The 17,106-nt window shown below is 41.5% G+C and overlaps 1 protein-coding gene across 6 annotated transcripts in view; it reads right to left on the reverse strand.

Moving 5' to 3' along the window:
• Positions 1–1,752: 1,752 nt before the first annotated feature.
• LOC144783085 (E3 ubiquitin/ISG15 ligase TRIM25-like) overlaps positions 1,753–17,106 on the reverse strand; it is a 147,810-nt gene continuing 132,456 nt past the window's right edge. For 2 of the 6 annotated variants that reach the window (XR_013601391.1, XR_013601393.1), the window contains exons 2-3: positions 10,010–10,092; positions 1,753–1,957 (exon numbers count right to left, since the gene is read on the reverse strand). The gene's annotated coding sequence lies outside the window, so the exon portion shown is untranslated. Of the gene's footprint in view, positions 1,958–2,422; positions 2,521–2,602; positions 2,697–2,810; positions 3,053–3,227; positions 3,302–3,407; positions 3,483–3,591; positions 3,638–10,009; positions 10,093–17,106 lie in introns of those variants that run through there. The other 4 variants (XR_013601390.1, XR_013601392.1, XR_013601394.1 and 1 more) reach the window with 4 other exon arrangements.

The raw sequence follows: 17,106 nt of genomic DNA on the forward strand, positions 1-17,106 counted from the left end.
TTTCACAAAGAGTGTTATTAATCCACGACGCGCCTCGAGCTCGGACCGACACATGCAGACGCTGCAAGAGCCCGGGCGCTGGCGGTCACTGGTGTTTAAGGTGTCGGATCCCTGCGCAGCTGGGGAGCAGATGCCAGCCGCCGCTCCCCCCCCCCCCCTCCAAAAGCCCCGGAGGCCACTCCCTTCACTGTTTCTCCGACGGCCATTTGGCGCCCTGCAGGATTCTGCATTTTTCTGGCTATCCATAATCAGATCCATAATCAGATCTCAGCTGTTGTTACTTACAGCGATTCCTCTCCCAAATGATTTGATTCCCATCTTTCTCTTTTATTTCTCTCTTTCATATTCACCTCTGTCTCCTTTCATCTCTCTCCTCCACCTCTGCTTCCCTCTGTCCTCACCTTTTCTCCCCATTGCCTCCAGGCTATCTCTCAGTCCCAATTTCTCCCCTTCCCAATCTACTCCTCGCCCTTTTCGCCTTCTCTTCCCCTCGCTGCCTCTCTTCATTCTTCATTTTCTTTCTAACATTCTCTCTCACTCTTCCTCCATCTTTCTCTCTTTATCTACCTCCCTTTCCCCGCCCTCACGCGTTTTCTTCATTTTACTACCGCTCATTCTCGCTTTCATTCGAGTTCAGTTCATTTCAGTGATGCTGCATTGGCGTGACTCGTTGGTTTTTAATTAAACATTTCTACAGCTGTGGAGGTGTTTATGTATTTTTGCCTTAGCTTCTTCTGGTCTCTGATAGCGTATATTTATTTTGCATATTTTTGGCGCCGCCTCTAATTTGTAAAGTTATCGGTCTTGTTGGAGAACTGATTTAAACAGCTCAGTGCATTATTCACAAACATCGACAGCGTTAGATGTTGTTTAAAGATGAGTTGGTGTCAGGACACACATTTGCCCAGCCACCACCCTAAATAAGTCCTGAGGGTGCTTTCTTTTCTCTAAGGTCTCCTAGTGATGGCACAGGTGCTTAGCGCCACCTCCTGGCTTGTATTATAGTGGCTGGGCTTTGATAGATCACTTTAGTTTTAGTTTGCCTCCCTTTTAATCGTCGCTTTATTTTTTTATTACTCGCACAGCTGTCTATCAGGTCTCTTCCAGTACAAAACGTATGCTAGACTCATGGAGAAACCCTTGCACTATGGTGCAAAGGTGTGTTTGTGGTGTGTGGCCGCACATTTCTGTGCAAGGAGAAGAGAGTGTCATATTTCTGTAAATATGGGGCCTTATTTACAATAAAGTGATGCAGCGTGGCACCTCGTCACTTTCAAATTACAGGGATGCATCATATTTACAACAATATGTTGCATCCTTGTGCTTTCCCTTGCACTGGCACTCAATTGGCTGCCATGCACCAACGCAGGCACCCTTGAGCCATGATGCAAGGATGTATACATTTTAGGGTAGATTGTTTTTGTGCAGGAGGGGACACTTTTTGCATAAAAACAATCATGTGAGGTGTTTTCCTCTTTCTATGTGCGCTACAGAATGAAGCACACATATAAGAGGAATAAACGAGGAGAAATATAAGTATTTCTCCTCGTTGTGCATCCTTACTCCTCTCCTGGCGAGGCGTAGGATTCTCGACGTATATTTAACAAGGACCCCCTGAGAACAAGAATAATCTGATTCCTAGCTCAGGGAAAAGTAAACATTTGACAAAAAACAACCTAGGCAATCAATACTTAAAACTTAAAAATAAAGTTAAGAATGGAGGGTGGCCTGCAAGTCAGTTCAGTTTCTGGTATTTATAAATTGTCAGTTTTTAAAAGAAATTATACATTTACACATTAAACCCACAAGGGGAATACATAAAAAACATTCAAGACACAATAGAAAATGTTTACACAATTATAATTAAAAAAATAAAATTAAAATCAACAGGTGGCACAATGTTTCTCGACGCGCGTTTCGGCAGCCAGCGCCTTCTTCGGGAGGAGCCACGTACTTTCTAAAAAGGTAAGTCATGTAGGAAGATTTTAATATTACATAATCAATTACATTCTCTATTTTAAAACTAAAGAAACAATTTAATCAAATAGAAATAGAAATAACAATTCTCTGAACATTTGACCAGTAGCCATAATTACACCTCCATCGTTAACATAAGTTCAATGATGCAAACAAAAATTCATTTCATTTCCTCGTATGTTGTCAACCACTTAGGGGAAACATGCCACTAATAATAATAATAGACAGGAAAAGGACAGGTAGATGGTTACATATTCAAATTCTAGGATATGGCAACCAACGCATTGGGAATCAATGTTATTTGTCACAAGAAGGGGGGGGATTCATTAGAAGAGAGAGCACAAGAGTCAATTACTGTATATAACCAAACTTCACTCCTATTGGATGGCTTAAAGTGGTCTTATTGCAACCTAGGATTGATTTATTACATTTAGTTAATACTTACACTCACTGGAGCAGTTTAGGATATGTTTTTAGGACAGTGTGTCATTCTCTCAATTCCTTTTTTCAGTTTGAAGGTTAAAAAGCCCACATCTCTAATAGCTGAAATAAAATATTTCAGTCAATATTCCTGTTTTTAAATCAAAATGAATTCTGTCTATCTTCATATCTAGGATTTACTTACATCTATTTAGACACGCAGTGATGTATTAGGGGCCAGTGTAAAAGGAGCAATTATTTTCCTCAAGTTGGTATTCTTTTTTTCTCAAGTGCAAACACTGTAAAAACATTAATGACACAGTTATTTTATCCCTCTATTGATTTCAAGTCATGTGTAAGGTTCATGCAACCGCTACTCTGTTAGAGTTATTATATTTCTATAAATGTTTTACCTAATATCGGTCTTCAATGTGACCAAAAGGTGTTGCCGCTTTTCAATTGCGGTAGCTTCGCTCTATGTTGACTTATTCCGTTCCTATATTGGAAAAGACATCACGGTTGCTACACAGGTTTGTGCAAAGTTTATAGTGAGTAGATAACTCAAAAATCACTAATTACCTTAACTGATATTGTCAAGGGATCATAAACTATGAGGCGAATAAACAGCGGGTGAGATGGCCTCGAAGATTTCAAGCTGAATGAGAGAAATAATATACACTCAACCAATATTCAATATATATATATTTTTGTGTCAACGTTGCATTTATATTGATAGGTAGACTTATCTATCATGAATAGTACATAAGCCTCCATTCATGTTTCTAACAGTTATTAACATAGAGGTAACTATACTTAGTAGTAATATGTACCTTATAAAACAGGAGATGATCTGAGAAAATTCCCTCGCCGCCTAGAGTATCAATATATCTGAAGATGTGACAAACTGCATAGTAAAGAGAGGGACATGATAAGGAAATGCTTCCCTCAGTTTCCCTTCGTGCATATCACAACCTTAAAGAGAAAAAAAAGGTACAATCCAATGGGCTCACCTTTAGAGCCGTATTAATGACGATCGACATATAAGACTTCCACCCGATGTGGGGAATCCTCTGTTAGTGTGATTCCTATGCCAAACGAAACAAATAGTTACTTTCAAAATAGCGAGCAGTCTCTTAGGACATGCCCCTGGAGAGAGAAAGTTCAAAGCAACATAATGCAATGACTAGCTCATACCTCAAAGAAAGGATGTTTCCTTTTGCTCCGGCGGCGAGAATTCTAGCTTCTATCCTTCACACAATAGTATTACCAGATGAGCAATGGGTTTGCGCGGACTTTTAAATACCGCGTTGGGAGGCTTTAATAGGAACCAGGTGTGTGTGATCTTCGTATTGCAGTAAATGTGAGCAAGGAAGGACTAACGCGTCTTACCCCGTTACTAACATAGAAGACGGACCTTCCGAAACCCGACAGTACTCGACTCGACAGTACCCGACAGCCGCGGCCAGGGCGACTGACTCCGGAAGCTGGGGATCACGGTTCGATCCCTGGCACCGGCGGCAGATTAGCCCAGCACCATGTGACTCTGGGCAATAGCTTGCTTAATCTTCCCGACGGCCCCCAGCGCCTAGAGACCCTAACGGGTGATTGTGCGCTTTACAAATGTGGATTATTATTATTACTAAGAAGTAAATAAACGACGGACCAATTTTCAACAATTGAAATGGTTAGAGATGGTTTGCAGCCGAATTCTCATGTAAATGTCATGAAGTGAATATTCGATCATGACTTCAATTCGTAGAATAAACATTAGATGACATAGGCCTCAGAGAAGATGGATTATTTATATTTTCTCAATTTTCCTTATTTGATAATATCGTCCCAACACAAGGAAAAGAGAAGGCAGACTATTTGATCGGCATTAATATATTCAAAAATATGTTTGGCAATCAAATTCTTGATCGGGGAACTTAATTACCTGGTATATATTATATTAAGGTCAGCCATAATCCTGACGATACATCAATTGTTGACTAACTACTATTGTGGTCACCGCACTGGGAACATAACATAAGGAATAGAGAGAATACTAGTATTCACAAAGAGGCATTAATCAAGGATATCACCGCTATTTTTAATCTAATTTAGAATAATTTTAGGGTGCCTAATAAAACAACTATGTTATGGCATGACGACAAATATCAACCAAGTTCGATGGTTATCGTCAATAGGGAATAATTCGATATGTCCGGAAGATCATTTCATAGCGATCATAAGTCCAGATTAACAAATGGCGTTCTCCCATGGAATTTCGCTATTTAACCCGCGGCGAAAAGTGTCGAAGATGAAGATCCAAAACACCTCTCTTTTCTTTCTAATGATTCCTCCTCCTTTGGAGTCTGGTGTTTGGATCCTCTTAAGATACGCCACTTCAAGTCTTCCGGGCAGTGATTCTTTTCTATAAAGTGTTTCACCATAGGAGCAACAGTTTTTTTAGTTCTCACCGCGGAGCGGTGTTCAGTCAGGCGAGTTTGAATCATTTGCGACGTTTCTCCTACATAGCCAAGCAGACATGGACACTGTATAAAATAGATCATATTTGATGATCTGCAATTCCACATCTCCTTGGCTACAGTTTTATGTCCATTATAGATAAATTCCTCACCTCTAAGTATATTCTTGCAGGAGGTACATGTAGAGCATGGGAAGGTCCCTTTGATCGGATTGTTGGTGACAATTGATCTTTGCATTGGGTTATGACTATTTGTTGCAGGTTTGAAACGGGAGTGCACTATATATTCTTTGATGTTTTTATTTTGTTTGTGGGCGAATAGTGGCTTTGCTAACTTCTGTTCGTTTGTACAGTTGCTATTGAGAATATGTCAGTTTGAGCTGATAATTTGTTTTATTTTGGCATTCACTGTAGAATGTTTCGTTATGCAAACTACCTGTTCCGTTGGTTTAGGGGCTTTAACCTGCAAGAGACAATCTCGGTCATAGGAGCGTGCCCTCTTGTATGAGTGTCTCACCAGCCGGTGAGGGTAGCCCCTTTCAATAAACTTTGATCTCATAATTAATGCTTGTCTGTCAAAGTCAGCTAAGTCTGTACAATTGCGTCTGACTCGAAGAAATTGAGAAAAGGGGATGCTGTCTTTCTGTATTCCAGGGTGAAAACTCTTGTAATGCAGTAGGGTGTTTAGAGCTGTGGATTTAACATGGAGGTCTACTTTAAGTACTCCTTCACAGTTCATAATGACAATGTCAAGCAACTCAACTCTGTCGGCACTAATATGCGAAGTAAAGTGCAGGTTTTGATCTGCTGCATTTATCCATGCAATGAATTCCTCAAGAGTGTCTCTCCCATCGGTCCATACAAAAAATATATCATCGATATATCTGGACCAATGGGAGATAGACTCATAAAAGGGAGCAATTTCATTCTGGATACATTTATTCTCAAATGCGGCCATAAATATGTTGGCAATTGATGGGGCTACAGAGGCACCCATGCTTACTCCCTTAAGGCGTAGGATTCTGACACATTCCCAGATTTACGAAATGTTGTAAATCTGGGATTATGACAGAAGCAATGGGTGCTGCGTGGGAACACCCACAGCAACACCCATGGCATGCCTCTTTCACGCAAAGTGCTGTGTGAAAAGAGGGCATATTTACAAGGCCCCTTTTTGGGGAGAGGATGTAGCCTGTAGCCTTACGGCTGTGGAACCAGGTTTGAATCTCAGCAACGACGCTCAGCATCCTGTGATTCTGGGCAAATCACTTAATCTCCCCCTGCCTAACAAAAATGAATGTGTCCATCTGTAACGAAACTGGTGCTCACGTAAAGCACTCTGATACCCGATGACTCGTGTCTAGTTCACGCTATATAAAACAAAACAAAAAAAGGCCACGATAACCAACACAGGGTGGCTTTACATGGCCTTTTAAATATGGAACACCACACTGCGCCGCTGTTGTGTAAAAAAAAAGTGACGCACCAGGGGCTTGTAAATATGCCCCAGGGCGCTTTCCTGCTCTCTTCTCACGCGGTGCAGCATTTGCAGCTGCTGCGCTGTGTGGGAAACTGGCAAATCTGGCATTTAGAGTGTGGAATATAATATCCAGTCTCTGTTGCCACAATATCTGTCTTATCTTTTAGATGGCTGCTGGCCCCAGACATGTTGCTTTTACACCCCCACAGACTTTAGTTCGCCCAGGCCCCACCTCCTGAGCACTAACACTTTTGATGAGAAATATTTAGGGCTAATTAGCCAGATGAGCTCTCTAATTTGTTTGACCTTGGTGAGATGGTGGCTGTGAACCAGGACGCGTTTCTGCTACGTGAAGGGGAAGGAGGGGGTGAGAGAGTGATAGCCGGGTGTCCTGGCCCACAGGGTGCTTAGCCGCTGAGGGTGGGGTGTGTTCCTTCTGTGGCACAGGATGTTTCATGAAGTTACATTTACTTTTCCGATGAGTTGTACAATCATAAATGAACTGCGACTTTCACCTTTCTTTGTTTTTCTCCCTGCTCTGATGTGTACTGATTTCTCAGGACTGGACAGACTTTGGAGCAAGTAAGAAAGGAGAAAAAAAATGAAATACACCCCACTTTTAACCGTCTCCAAAATAGCACTGAGCGTGCAATTGGGGCAAGCAAACAGACACCTGGGGCACAGCCCCCTTGGAGGTCATTCTGAATGTCTGAAAACTCCTCCTTTCCTTCTCTTCACCTTTCTTTCGGACGCTTTCCATTTTTTTCCTTTTCTTCTTTCCGTCCTTTCTGTAATTTCTTCCCCCCATCATTTGTCTTTTTACATCCACGGTGCAAGGATGCCTGCGTCGAGGGGAGATTGTTTTTGTGCAGGAAGGGGCACCATCCTGCACAAAAACAATCACTACAGGCATTTTCCTCTTTCAATGTGTGCTGTGGAATGCAGCAAGCAATGAAAGAGGATAAAACATTTCTCCTCGTTGCGCCTCGCTACGCCACCTCTAGGGTGGCATAGCATTCAGACATATTCCAGATTTATGATTTCTCGTAAATCTGGAGATGTGTCTTGTTTTCCTCTCCTTCTAAATACGGGCCCTTCCCACGCAGCACTTTGCGTTGAAGGGGCGTTCCATGGATGTTGCATGGGAACACCCACAGCAACACCCATGGAACGCCCCTTCAACGCAAAGTGCTGCATGGGAAGGGCCCGTATTTAGAAGGAGAGGACAAGTCACGCAGGGTGGCTTTTCCTGTCCTTGTAAATATGGAGGAGTCCCCTGCGCCACCAGTACGTCACGAAAAGTGACATACTGGTGGCGCAGGGGGCTTGTAAATCTGCCCCTTAGTGTGTCCATTGCTATCATGGCCCTTTCTCCATCTGAAGTTGTTTCCCTCTTTGTGTTCTGGTCAATGTCTTCTCTCTTAGTCTTGCCAGAGATAAACACTAAGTCCAAGGCTTGATTTCCGAGTTTACCATCAACACGGAAGCATGCTATAAAATACCTCATGTCGACACCTCCAGGAAATTGGTGGTATTTTAAGAGCACTTAATACTCCTGTCATTTGAGTGCTTCTAAAGCCCTTCTTTTAATATATTCCACTTTTTCAGTTCGGGGCTACTATCATCCTCTTGGCTCCACCAACATCTTGGATATTTATCCATCTTTTGTCTCAAAAACATCTAATTTCATGTTAATTGTTGATCTCAAACTTTGTTTCTTTGATTTCGTTTTAGATTACATAATTAGCAAAAATAGATAACTCGCTTTGTTCTTTTGTTTTAAGAAAGTGCTTTGACTATAATTTCTTTGTTAAATAATCTATTACACACACATCACAATATCGTACGGTAATAATAACAGGAATAAAGCAGTGTTTACTTAATCCCTTACCGTCATTTTTACTCTGGAGCAAAAAGATTACAGATTATGTAGTGGACTAACATTTTCTGGCTCCCTTTAGCACTCCACATATAGCAAATAAAAAGAAATGCTCCTCAGTACAATATTTCGGAGGAACTTGAAGTGTAACATAATACAGGGGCGCCCTCTTGTGGGAAGCCTCGAGTCGTGCCTTCATAGAAGTAAGTGTTGCTTTATCTAGCAAATAGAATTTTGTGGTAGGTGTGGGGTTTATAGACCCATTAGTTCTGCAGTTCATACACAGTTACCAGCATTATTTTACCCCTGCTTCTTTTGTGATCACTTTTGCTGTCCCAAACGTCTCGTATATTTTGTATTCATTCTTATTTGCGTCCTCCAATAGTTAAAGCCACTCATCCCATTCGGAGCATTTTCTGAGACTTTAGACCCCGCTTTTCCCTGGTGCATGTGTCGCACACTATTTATCATTACTCCGTAGATGTCAAGTCCAGGACGAATCGAAAAATAGTCTGCTAAAAAAAAAGTGTGTGACACTCGTAATTTTCTGTTAAAACAAACATTAAAACTATTTATGGGGCATTACACTTCGCTCTTCCCAACGACTGAAATTTATTTTTTTATAAACATATTACAAGGCCTATGGGACAAGTAACGAGTGTTAGCGGGGGGGGGGGGGGGGGGGGGGGGAATAAATATAATATACACATACACATATTCACACATATATATGTATTCACAAAATAATCAAAGGTTGCAGGGACCCAACAGTTTGGAAATAATATTTAAAAAATGTAGACATTCACTGGGAAAAATCAAAGGCTACAGGGACGTTTTAGTTAGGAAATAGAATTAATAAAAACTACAGAAAATTCGCTGAAAAATCGGAAGGTTGCAGGGACCTTCTAGTTTGGTTCAGATTTTACACACACAAAGCCATAGAAATTCAGCAGGTATAATAATTAACTGAGCTAACTATAAAATATGCCCCCCGCAATGCACTGCTTATGACCTCACATATTACTTCACTCATGACATGGTCAGTGACGTCATTTGAAATGTCATCAGAGAGAATTAGCATAATTTATTAATATACATTTTCACAAGTTTATAAATTCATTTTATTCACACATTCATTCTTTTTATACACTTTAAAATTAAAAAGGTAAGGTAACTTATGTAGTCTTTTTATAAATGCAATCCACCAAGTCTTTCTTTTTTTAAATAAACTTTATGGATCCGGGGTCTGATCCAAACCAAAAGCACACATTCAATACTTAAACAACACAATACAAACATATGATATTACAATTGCTATAAGTGTATCATTACCTGTGTTTGGGAGTTACTGTATGGGTATGTTAATGGGTGTAGGAGTGGCTGAGTGGGTTGTTTTGTGGGTCTGTGAGTGGGCAAATGAGTGGCTGCATAGGTGTGTAAGTGGGGGTGTGAGTGGTTGCGTGGGTGGGTTTGGGTGTGGTTACATGAGTGTGTGAGTGGTTACATGGATGTCTGAGCGGCTATGTGGGTTTGTGAGTGATTTTGTGGCTGTGCAAGTGTATGTATGAATATGTGAGTGACTGTGAGAGGGTGTGAGTGGGTGTCTAATGGGTGGGTGTGTGAGGGGTTATGTGGGTGTATGAGGGGGGTTATGCGGCTGTGTGCGGGGGTTATGTGGGTATGTGAGTGTGTGCATGAGTGGCTGTGTAGATCTGTGATTGAGTGTACTGGAGTGGGAATTAATTAGAATATATACAGTTTAACATCTGTATCTCACACCAACCAGGTCGATCCACAGGCAGGGTGTTTTTTGTCTCTTACTTCGCTGCAACAGACCTTTTCCGTCGATTATGAGAAGATCAGGAGCTATAAATCAAAATCACAATACTATTTCTAATTTCAGTCAATAATGAGATTTAGGTTTAAGTTTGAAGGGTTTATTTTATAAAAAAATGTAGTAAGTACTTGTTCTTTTTATTTGATTGGTTGAATGTATCTGTTAAATTACAGAATTGATTATAAAAGTATGGTTAGAACAAACAAAACCAATTATTCCATTCAGCGCCTTCCATAAAGGAAGGAATCTCCATTCTAACGAATGGGGCAAAAATGGTGCTAGCATGAACCCATAAAGAGTTCAAGTTCAAGAGGCAAGAGTGAGATGGAGCATAAATCTCAAAATTCAATCAGTCAATAACGGCTGAACTTCTCATGAGAGGTTCATTAAACTCAGTAAAGTCTCAGCAATGAAGCAAAAGTATCATAAAATAGCAACAACATTCAGTAATCAGCTCAGAAAGGGATGGCAAATAAGCGTTCAGCCTCCAGCATTAAGTCGTTCACATCTAGCTTAAAGGATATGGAGCAAGTGTCTTAGAAAAAAGGCAGTGAGTGCAGGGTGTTGAGTGCTTAGTGTTAACCTACTCTAGGAACACGCACTAATATGAACAATCGAAAATAAATGTTGCAGTTGAACTTGTATCTTCTTCTCCTCTCATCCAATCAGTTATCAGTGTTCTTCTGAGAACAGACTCTCCGTGGCTTTGCTCATGAATCCACACAAAGAACTTTCAAAGAATTATCACGAATTATGAAGCATTATTAAAATGATGTCTACGTATGAGGCCTTTTGATTCTTAGACCTCCTTTCCCATGGGTATAATCACATTCTTGACCTTCTACTAAAATTCATTATATGTTAACTACACAATAGGCTATATGGAATAGAAACGTCACCTGCAACGAATATTAGTCAGCACCACATCTTTTCATTAATAAATGAGGCAAATATGTTAAAAGATCAACTTTTTTTTCATGCACTTTATTAGTGTATGGAATAAGGATTCATTTTATTTAATGATAAAGTGTTTCTAGCATGTTCCTCAGGGGGGGGAAAAACAGAGTGGGGGAGGGGTTGGGTTGTACAGATATCCTGGTCAAGGAAGCAGTGGTGGTAAAAAGGTGTTGACCTCCCACTGGGTATCCATTATGTTGGACATGTTGGCCTCACACACCCTTGCAGGTGTCATGCTTCATCATTGGCGTTTGCTCCTCGTCGGGTAGGCGGTGCAATTCCCAACGGGCTCACCTCAGCCCGTTGGGAATTGCACCGCCTACCCGACGAGGAGCAAACGCCAATGATGAAGCATGACACCTGCAAGGGTGTGTGAGGCCAACATGTCCAACATAATGGATACCCAGTGGGAGGTCAACACCTTTTTACCACCACTGCTTCCTTGACCAGGATATCTGTACAACCCAACCCCTCCCCCACTCTGTTTTTTTCCCCCCCTGAGGAACAGCCTCGTCAACTTTTCTTGCACAACTTTGACTGAGGGCCTTGACTTAGGCTGGACCTTCCATTCCATGTGAGTGGTAATCACGCCCTCCTTGATCGATTTGGATCACCTTCTCCCTTCTTTTGTAAACAAAGTGTTTCTAGCAAACATTTATAAATGTTATTAAAAAACATTCTGGAATATGATGTGAAGGTTTTATTAAAGGCATGTCAGGATACTATCCACTTTTTAAATAATTTTGTTCACATCTCTGTACATTTTGTTTAGTTGCTTGTAAAATGAAGCTTGCTTAAACATTTTGAGGCATGGTACTAATAGCTATAGTTACTTACTGCATTTTGCACCTTTTAATGTTGTGTTAGTGCAATAAAGATTGCACGTTAATGTTACACATGTGACTTAAATCAGATTTTGTATTTTAATAAAAATTTCCCTCAGGTATGTAAGTGGTTTTGCAGGTGTGCGAGTGGTTGTGTGGGTGTGTAAGTGGGCATGTGAGTGGCTGTACCTGTGTGTGAGTGGTTGTGCAAGTGGCTGTATGGGTGTGTAGGGTGTGAGTAGTTGTGTGGGTCTGTGAGTGGGTGTGTGAGTGGCTGGGTGGGTGGGTGTGTGAGTTGTTTTGTGGGTCTGTGAGTGGCTATACCAGTGTGTGAGTGGCAGTGTGGGTGTGTAAGTGGTGGTGTGTGAGTAGCTGTGTTGGTCTGTGAGTATGTGTGTCAGTGGTTTTGTGGGTGTGCTAGTAGCTGGGTGTGTGGGTGGTTGTGTGGGTGTGTGGGTGTGTGAGTGGGTGTGTGAGTGTGTGGGTGGGTATATGTGTTTTTTTTTAAATGGTGGTCTGGATCCGCAGGTCCACTGGAGAGCACACAGGGGGTTACGTTGAGCACCGCAGTGGATCCACTAACCCTCATGTGCTAATAAAAAAAAGAAACATTTTTGGACAATTCCTTGCCCATAAGGGATCCCTCACGTAGTCCTTTGGGAGTCAAGATACCTCTACCCTGACCCCTTCGGTGACTTACATTTTGTTTCCCCCCCGGGAACAGAGTTCCAATGCACAAAATGATGGCCATAACTTTCCTCTCAGGTTGCAGCCAGCAACGGCATTGTTATTGGCGCGTTGCACCGCAGATCCGCCACTGTGGATGAGCGTCTCTAGATATACATAAATCTTTTTACATCAACAACTCCAAAACTACTGCACAGATTAACACCAAATTACAAAAGCACTCTTTCTGGACCAAGATCTAGCTTTCTCCCAAATTTGGTGTAATTCCGTTTAGCGGTTTGGGATGTACTCATGTCTAAAATCCCCATGGGGAAAACACATTTTGGGACCCCCCTCCCCACCCCTATTTCTTTACCCCGAATGACGGATCACCCTGTAACTTTTCAGACAGCAGCTAAAGTGACCGGAAAACTAGTTATTATACTTTCATGAAGATTCAAACAGCGTCAAAGTTATTAGCAAAGCAAAAAGAAAAAAATAAATAAAATAAATCGCTCTGCCTACGGAAACTAGGGCCTAACTAGAACTACCTACTGGTGAACGCCCAGTAGGTAAAGTGGGTACATATATTTATATACACATACACACAGATTTATTTGGAACACCGTAGTATAAATGATTTCTTCTGCTTGATAAGGAAATGCACCTTTTTGTCTTGATATAAATCAAGATACAGTTTTCAAATTAGTGGTGGCTATGAACTTTTTCACACAAACGGGGCATGGGACTGGTAGTGTTTGATGATCATATTAATGGTGCACACACTCCCTTTCCAGCCATGAGTAAGTTGTAAGCTGCGTCATGCCAGGAGGATGAAATTCACATGACATTTGTATGACTTATAAGAAGATTATTAAACTGTGTTAGAATTAGAGTGAACAAGTGAAAATTCACTTTTTAATGATGGATTCCTAACTTTCACAAACGCCCCAGTCTGTCAGCTCACTTCTGAAAACTTTAGAGTTTAGTCTCTAAATTCTGAAGCTTCACAGCATCATGGAGCCCTAAAGGTAATAGGGTGGGAAGGAGGATACAGCATGGGAAACAAGCTCAATGTTAACATGTCAATTTTTCCAATCATATCCTAATATAGTCTACTCTCTCTAATCCACCCCAAACCTTGCGTGACTGAGATAACAAACGTGTAACCCTAATTCCAGAGGTCAGCATTGCGCATGGGATTAAAGGTCCCCTTTGTAAAGGCATAAATCTTCTGCATCAATGTAACATTCAGATTGTTAATTTACCTACAATTTCCTTTGGTTTATTTTCCTAAACTCTCATTGGTTACAAGGAACACCACACATCTTTAAAAAAAAAAAAACAGCATCCACATCAGAGTAGTAGCTGAGGCATGGAGCTCTCATCTCTGTTCATCCAGAAAAATGCAGGTGCCACCATTAAGGCCTCCATCTTCAGCAGGTGTTTTTTTGCTCTTTTTGGGGGGGCGTGGGGGGAGTTTTTATATAGCACGAACTACACCCAAAGGTATCATAGCACATTACATGAGCACCAGTTGCGGTACAGACGGGCACATTCATTTTTGTTAGGCTGGGGGAGATGAAGTGATTTGCCCAGAATCACAGGATGTTGAGCGTCCCTGCCTAGATCCGAACCAGGTTACCCAGATTCGAAGTCTATCGCCCTAGCCATTAAGCCACATCCTCTGGTGGTTGACTGGACGGACATCTCTGGGAACTGCAGGGCTGGCCATCCACCCCTTGTTTTCAATAAAAGTTTTTAACGTCTGACTACAGACAGCTTTGGTAATCTATTGGCAAGCTCCTGGGAGCCATATTTCAAACCCATGGCATACTGCAGATGCTTATATTGTGTAATTGATCACACTGTGTTGTATATAAAGTGGCTACATTTTATGCCCACTATATGGAATCCATGGGGCCACCATGTGCTTGATCTAACGCAAGTATGACACATTGATATTGACAATCAAGTCTTGAAATGAAATACCCCATTTCACCAGCCCGGCAAGATTCTAGCCTTCATACTGTGGGAAGGAAACTTCCATATCACGTCACGAGAAAGCCTCTGAAAATTAAAAACAGAATCTGCCATATCATTAGCCTGAAAAGCTCAGAATTGAAACACCTGGATAAAAAAGTGCCATATTGCTATGTAAGCAAGTTTCTGTTATTAGATATTACTTCCGAAATTCAGCAAATGGTCTTGCATGTAGCATTCTCAAAGAAGGGATTCTGTGTACGTCAGTCCCGTGAGGAGGTATGCGAAGACAGATGTTCAGCAAGGCCACAACTTTTGAAACTGTATCCTCGGGTTGTAATGACCCACTCTGGAGAACAGTGCCAAAAAGAAGGCACGAGAAGGACCCTACAGAATCATCCCTATACATCTTGATGAGAGGTTAAGTCACTTGCTTGGGTTAAAACATGTGGTGGGGGTAAGGGAGGGGTGGGTGGGGTTAAGTGTTGGAAATTGAATGAGAAGCAGCTTGGTAAGGTCTACGCAGCAGGGATCACAAGCTAGTAGGAAACCCCAGTTGGTTCCTAGCAGCCTCTGGCCTGGTCTGTCCCAGACAGCTTCCTGAGGGAAAGTCAGGCTTTCTGGATATCAGCCCCCTCTGCGAGGCCTTGCCTCACCCGAAAAGAATTCAATATTAACTCAGTGAAACCATAATGATTTTGCCCAGTTAACAAAAAGAACAAGTCTGCTCAGAACAATGACTACGTGAAGTTGTACAAATAACAAATATCTCCTAGGTACAGAGCAAGTCTTTGTGCCTAAATCTCAGACAAACAAGGCATTCTTGGAAAGGAGGAAGACTGAAAGGTCACAAAGTATGTGCATGTTACTAGAAGTGGGCATACAAGACTCAGATTGAAAAGCAGTAGGAAGGACAAGAAGTGGGCTTAGGGTAAATTAAAACAAGCATTTGCAATGCAATAGGCCTCGCATTAGTAAAAGTTTGAGCTATTAGCGTTGCTAATAATAATGCAATGCCAATAACTCAAACAGTTAGTAATGTGAGACCTATTGCATTGCAAATGCTATTATACCAAAAGTAGAGAAATAGATGTTTTTTTCTATTCCTTTACTTTTGGTATAATTGTGGCACCCTCGCTTTACTTATAACATTAAAAGTGAAGCGCGGGTGCCACGATTATTCCAAAAGTAAAGAAATAGAAAAAAATATCTATTTCTTTACCTTTGGTATAATCGCGGCACCCGCGCTTTCCTTTTAATGTTATAAGTAAAGCGCGGGTGCCGCGATTATACCAAAAGTAAAGAAATGAATGTTTTTTTTCTATTTCTTTACCTTTGGTATAATCGCCGCACCCGCACTTTACTTATAACATCAAAAGTAAAGCGTGGGTGCCGCGCTTATACCAAAAGTAAAGAAAAACAAGTGGCGCGCGCATTATTCCTGTGTCTGGGCACGATCATTGCTCCTCCCACGGCCTATTGGTGTCTATTACACGCTTGGTGCATGTAATAGACAACAATAGGCCGTGGGAGGAGCTATGCACGCGCCTCTTGCCAATTGCGTGCAGTCTTTTACAATAAGACGCACGCAAAGGCCAATGGGGGAGCTGAAAAGGAAACGCACAAGCGTGTGCGATTCTTAAGTCAACCTACATTCCCCATTTTGCACCTCCAAAATGCCTCGCGCTGCGCGTGCACTGCTACACAGTGCAACGCTAGGCGCGAGGCCTAAAAAAGTTTTTTTCTCCTAAGCAAAAAAAAATTATTAGAAATAAAAAATACAGCAGGTGAAGAGTCTACGATGAAGGCCATATTAAGAGAGAGACCTAACACTTCTGAAACAAACTCCTGCCAGAGTGTTCATTCTTAGATAGCTTATCTGGACTTAGAGTTTCGAGCACTCAGTCAAATCATCTGTGCCAGATGGTTTGCCTGCACAGAGCGACAATCCCTTTCTGTATACACACGTTCTGTGTTGCACAGGAAAGTGCATTGCTTTTTAAAGAGAGGCTTATACTTCCACCTTACCTTCTAATTAGAGTAATCGAATACTATGTTTCATAACTAGAAAGAAAGAAAAATAAAAAGAAACACAGGTTATAGAGGCGATGGATACTTGGCTGTTTGACGACCAGTCCTCTACTGTCGAGCAAAACAACCATTTTTAGGTCTTGCCTGCAACAGCTCATGTATTGCACGCACTCTCGCTCGCAAGAGATATTGTATACAACAAGGGGCTTGCAGCCCGCTCATTGCCGAACGTTCATTGGCTACATTCTCACTCTTATTTGCAGCCTTCTAATTGGTCAACATATGCTGGCTTCACGTCCTCTTCTCTCAGCTGGAGCACGGACCAGGTACTGATTGCTTCAGCTTGATTGCTGTCCTTCCGCTGTGATTGAGGTATTACTTTTATTTTTTCTTCTTCCCTGTCGTCCTTGTTGAACTTCTTGCCATTTGTAGCAATATTTTACGAGCGCGTGCACTATTTTACTATGCACGTGCACTTCAAAGAAGCCCTTTTCTCCTCTTAACTGGATGTTTATTGTGACAACAAATGTTATCTGTTCCCTAATGTATTTTCACGAAGACATGGGAGCAATTGCTTTCTTT

The sequence above is a fragment of the Lissotriton helveticus genome, chromosome 9, assembly GCF_964261635.1.
Source record: "Lissotriton helveticus chromosome 9, aLisHel1.1, whole genome shotgun sequence".
Classification (NCBI taxonomy): Eukaryota; Metazoa; Chordata; class Amphibia; order Caudata; family Salamandridae; genus Lissotriton; species Lissotriton helveticus.